Below are 6,000 nucleotides of genomic sequence, written 5' to 3'. Positions count from 1 at the left end.
AAATTAGTTGAATGGGTTGAGAAGCATTTAGCTAGCACATCTAGGGAATCTTCATTCTATGCGTTTATCTTGTATTATGTTATGCTTCATTCGTCCATTAGAGATTCTCAGGAGGTTAGTCTAAGGACAGGATCTAGGCTTGGGAAGGTCGGGTTAGAATCTAGGCTTGAGAGAGTCAGATTAGACCGCATAATCAAGAGATAGAATCTTAGGAATAAGCACTATTTGTTATCAACGCATCGCATGCATCCTAGAGATAGGATATGATTATATGCGGTCACCTTGCCTTTATGCATTTTGTATCATCGCATAGGAAAAGAGTAGAGACTTAGGGATAAGCTCTATGGACACTTTTGCATTCAACACATGCGTCCTAGACTTAGAAGCATCGCATTTGCATTGGAAATGACATGATGTGCATGGTTGTAGCATGATCGCATAGTCTGACGCATTCCCAAGTAACGCTAGCTAAAGATCTCCTCAACCCGTTCATCCGCATACTCAGTGTATCTATCACACAATTGACTTTTCTCAAATCCGCCGCATTTGTTTATTTTCCATTAATGCAATCAACAACAAACCAACAATTTATTTATTTGGTCACCGCAAAGTTTTCCTAAAAATTACCAATGCAACCTGTTTTCACAAGTCCCTGAGTTCGACCCTGGACTTACCAGGAAACTCAGTGGAGTTTACACTTGGATTCTGCTGAGGAAACTTGAGTCCTTAACACAATTCCACCATCGCATATCTCCATAATTCACTTCATAAAATCAAGCATCAAGTTTTTGGCGCCGTTGCCAGGGACTTCGGCAAAATAGTGTGCTAACAGTAATTTTTCTGATTTCTTTGCAGACTCTCAATCTCTGGCGAATTACGACCCGGAGATTGAGAGGACGTTTAGACGAAGATTGAGAGACCACCAATAGCAACCACAGTCAGTAAAGAAAAGATGGTGGAGCAACCTGAAAATGGAGCACCAAATGATAAAAATGTCATGGCGAATCCAATCCTTCTGGCTAACGATCGCAATAGAACCATTAGGGACTATGCATCGCCAAACCTCTATGATTTCTCTCTAGAAATCATGAGGCCTGCCCTCGACGGAAGCAGATTCGAAATGAAACCGGTGATGCTGCAGATGATCTAGACTGTAGGACAATTCGGAAGAAGGCGTGGCGAGGACCCGCACGCCCACCTCCGAAGCTTTATTGAAATCTGCAATACTTTTGTGTTCCCAAACATCTCTGCCAAAGAAGTTCGACTAACTTTGTTCCCATTTTCTCTCTGTGATTAGGCAAGGAAATGGGCGTATTCTCTCGAGCTGGGAGAGATCACTTCATGGGAACAGGTCGTGGAGAAGTTTATGAAGAAATATTTTCCACCAACTGAGAATGCCAGACGAAGGAAACTAATTAAAATTTTTGAACAAGACATGGACGAATCACTCAGTGATGCTTGGGCAAGGTTTAAGAGGTTGGTCAGGGATTGTCCACACAATGGGTTGCCAGACTGCCTTCAAATGGAAATCTTTTATCATGGTTTGAATCCTGCTTCGCAGACTGCTGCCAATGCAGCAGCCGCTGGTGGTCTGCTTGATAAAACGTATGACAAGGTGAAGAACATCTTGGATCGCATCTCTAAGAACCATGAAGATTGGAGAGAGTGACTAGAGATTGAGACTCAAAGATAATGACACAAGTAATGGTGCTATTGCTTCACTACAAAATCAGATGACCGCAATGATGAACTTAATTCAAGGAATTGCGATCAGCCGCCCAACATCGCAAAATGGGCAAATCAACGCAATCAGTCAAAACACCGCAAGGTGTGCGACTTGCGGTGATGGGCATGCGATGGAAGATTGCTCGCAAAATCCACAGTCCATTTACTTTGTAAAGAATAACCCCTTTTCGAATACCTACAACCTCGGGTGGAGAAACCACCCCAATTTTGCTTGAAAGAATCATCAACAGAATTTTCAACCCGTGGCGCAGAAAGAAGGGCCACCAGGATTCTTCCCACGCAACAACGGTCAGACAAACAATCAAGCAAGTAGCTCAAAACTACCCCAATCCTCTTCCTTGGAAAGCCTATTGAATCAATACATAGAGAAAAACGAAACTGTGCTTCAAAGTCAGGCTACGTCCATCCGCAATCTAGAATTACAGATGGGCCAGATTGCGAGTGAGCTGAAAAGTAGACCGCGTTGAGTTCAACAGAACTCCCACGCAACCCGGGGGATCAGGTAAAGAGCAATGTAAAGTTGTGACATTGCGAAGTGGAAAGACTGTGGAGGGAGAAAAGAAGGAGCTTAGTCGGACAGCTCCCATTGCGGCTGAACATGAAATTGCAGTAACGTAAGAAGAAGAAAGAGAAAAAGAAGCAGTAGAACCAGAGGTTGCGTCGACCTCAAAGCCAACTAAGACGGGAACCGTGAAAGTGCAGTTACCCCCTTTCCCGCAAAGACTAAGGAAGAAAAAGAATGAAGAGGTGCAGTATCAACACTTCCTATTTATGTTAAAGCAATTACATATTAATATTCCTTTCAGTGAAACGATTGAGGAAATGCCTGCCTACGCAAAGTTTCTGAAGGATATGGTAACCAAGAAGAGGGGAGCTGGTAAGTTTGCCACGGTGGCACTAACACAAAGTTAAAAATCAATTATTCCACCGAAGATGAGAGATCCTGGGAGCTTTAATATTCCTTGCTCCATCGGAGGACTGTACATCGGGCAAGCCCTGTGTGACCTGGGAGCCAGCATAATTTTGATGCCTCTGTCAATCTTTAAGCAGCTGAATGTGGGGCAACTTGTGCCCACAACGGTGACTCTCCAACTGGTCGATAGATCTCTAGTTCATCCAGAGGGAAAGGTGAAGGACGTGCTTATAACCATTGACAAATTCATCCTACCAGCCGACTTCATCATTTTGGACTACGAGGCCGACAAAGATGTGCCCATCATTCTGATGCGACCATTTTTATCAACAGGTCGTGCTCAGATTGATGTGCATAAAGGGGAAATCACTTTGAGCATCAACGAACAGAAGCTCAAGTTCAATATAATTCGTGCCATGAAGTTTCCGAATGAAGAAGACCTACATGACTCAGATGATGACCAGAATTTGATTGAGGAAGAAAAGTTTGATGAAGAGAATGAAGAAGATGATGCCAGCGCATCCGTTGCTTCCTGTAATGCGATCATAACAAAAACAAACAAGGATGAAGAAATGATCGCAAATAAAAAAGAAGAGCCAACAGAAAAAGAAGAAAGAAAAACAATGCAACCATCCCTAGTAGAACCACCAACACTGGAATTAAAGACCCTGTCGAATCATTTAAAGTACGCATTTTTGGGGAAGAATGAGAAGCTGCCTGTTATTCCTCTGAGCTGAACGAAGACCAAGAGAATGCGTTGATGAGCATTCTAAGGAAACATGTGCGAGTAATTGGCTGGACGTTCGCCGACATTAGAGGAATTAGCCCATCGTACTGTATGCACTGCATTCATCTTTAAGAAGACTACAAAGCAACGATCGAACATCAACGTAGGCTCAACCCTGCGATGAAAGAGGTCGTCAAGAAGAAGATCATTAAATGGCTAGATGCGGGCATTATCTATCCTATAGCAGATAGCACGTAGGTCAACCCCGTGCAGTGTGTGCCAAAAAGGCGGCATGACGGTAGTCCCGAATGAAAACAATGAATTAATACCACAAAGAACCATCACTGGGTGGCGCATTTGCATGGACTATCGCAAGCTGAATGCGGCCACAAAGAAAGATCATTTTTCTCTGCCATTCATTGATCAAATGCTAGACCGACTAGCAGGAAATGACTTCTACTGCTTCCGGGATGGTTATGCCGAATACAACTAAATTATGATAGCTCCAGAAGACCAAGACAAGACCACAAAGAACCATCACTGGGTGGCACATTTGCATGGACTACCGCAAGCTGAATGCGGCCACAAAGAAAGATCATTTTTCTCTGCCATTCATTGATTAAATGCTAGACCGACTAGCAGGAAATGACTTCCGGGATGGTTATGCCGAATACAACTAAATTATGATAGCTTCAGAAGACCAAGACAAGACCACATTCACCTGCCCATATGGGACCTTTGCTTTTAGCTGCATGTTGTTTGGCCTCTACAATGTGCCAAGCACATTCCAAAGGTGCATGATGGCCATCTTTTCAGATTATCTTGAGGACTCTGTTGAAATCTTTATGGACGACTTCTCTGTTTATGGGAACACTTATAAAGTCTGTCTAGCCAACTTGGAGAAGATACTGAAGAGATGCGAAGAAACGAACCTGGTGCATAATTGGGAAAAATGTCATTTCATGGTGAAGGAGGGCATAGTGTTAGGACACAATATTTCCCGGGATGGGTTGGAGGTGGACAAAGAAAAAATCAAAGCAATTGAAACACTTCCACCTCCAACAAGCGTGAAGGCTGTATGAAGCTTCTTGGGGCACGCTGGATTCTACAGACTTTGTCAAAGACTTTTCCAAAATAGCACAACCATTGAGTGCATTGTTAGAGGCTCATAGAAGATTTGATTTTGATGATAACTGCCTTAATGCATTTAGGGTTTCGAAGAATGCGCTGATTACCGCACCCGTGTTAATTGCACCTGACTGGACACTTCCTTTTGAAATAATATGCGATGCAAGCGGGTATACGATGGGAGAAGCTTTGGCACAAAAGAGAAAAACAATCTTGCATCCCATCGTATATGCGAGTAAAACATTAAACCCTACTCAGACAAATTATACCACCACAGTTAAAGAGCTTCTGGCGGTAATTTTTGCGTTGGAAAAATTTCGAGCATATCTGCTGGGAAAAAGGTACTCATCCATACTGATCATTCGACAATAAAGTACTTAATGACAAAGAAGGACGCAAAGCCGAGGTTGATCAGATGGGTTCTTCTCCTTCAAGAATTTGACATAGAAATAATTGATCGGAAAGGGATAGAGAACCAGGTTGCGGATCACTTGTCTAGACTGGAAAATTCCGAGGTTGACCACAATGAGTCTGAAGTGAGTGTGGTGTTCCCGGATGAGCAGCTGTTTCATATTGAAGATTTTCCCTGGTATGCAGACATAGTCAATTATCTGGTTTGCGAGTAATTTCCTGAAGATTACACCTACCACTAACAGAAGAAGCTCAAACATGAATGCAGACATTATTATTGGGATGAGCCAAATCTGTATAAAAGAGGGGTAGACCAGATTTTTTAATTATGCGTACCAAATGCTGCTCAACAATGCATATTATCGCAATGTCACGACTCACCATATGGTGGGCACTTTGGAGGGCAGCGCATCGCAGCCAAAGTTTTATAGAGTGGATTCTTTTGGCCTACATTGTTCAAGGATGCAACTGACTACGCAATGAAGTGTGATCGGTGCCAATGCACAGGTAACATTTCATGGAAACATGCAATGCCAATGAACACCATCTTGGAGCTTGAATTGTTCGACGTATGGGGGATTGATTTCATGGGACCATTCCCTCCCTCGAATGGTAAACATTATATTTTATTAGTCGTCGATTATGTATCCAACTGGATAGAGGCAATAGCATGCGTCGTAAGTGATGCGGCGGTCATCTCCCAATTCCTTAAGAAATATATTTTCACTCGTTTTGGCACTCTCCGTGCCATCATAAGTGATGAAGGGTCCTACTTTCTCAACCATAATATCAAGGAGTTGCTACGCAAATACAACATTCTCCACAAAGTGGCCACCGCATTCCATCTGCAGAAGAATGGTCGAGTTGAAGTGTCCAATCGAGAAATTAAGTTGATACTTGAGAAGGTAGTAAGGCCTTCACGAACAGATTGGGCAACAAAGCTTGACGATGCATTATGGGCATATCGGACTGCATTTAAAACACCCATAGGTATGTCCCTATATGCGTTGGTATTTGGTAAAGCGTGTCATTTGCCTCTGGAGCTTGAATATAAGACATTGTGGGCGGTAAAGAA

The sequence above is a fragment of the Benincasa hispida genome, chromosome 7, assembly GCF_027475165.1.
Source record: "Benincasa hispida cultivar pf3 chromosome 7, pf3_genome.v1.1, whole genome shotgun sequence".
NCBI lineage: Eukaryota > Viridiplantae > Streptophyta > Magnoliopsida > Cucurbitales > Cucurbitaceae > Benincasa > Benincasa hispida.
This window is presented reverse-complemented; position numbering follows the sequence as displayed.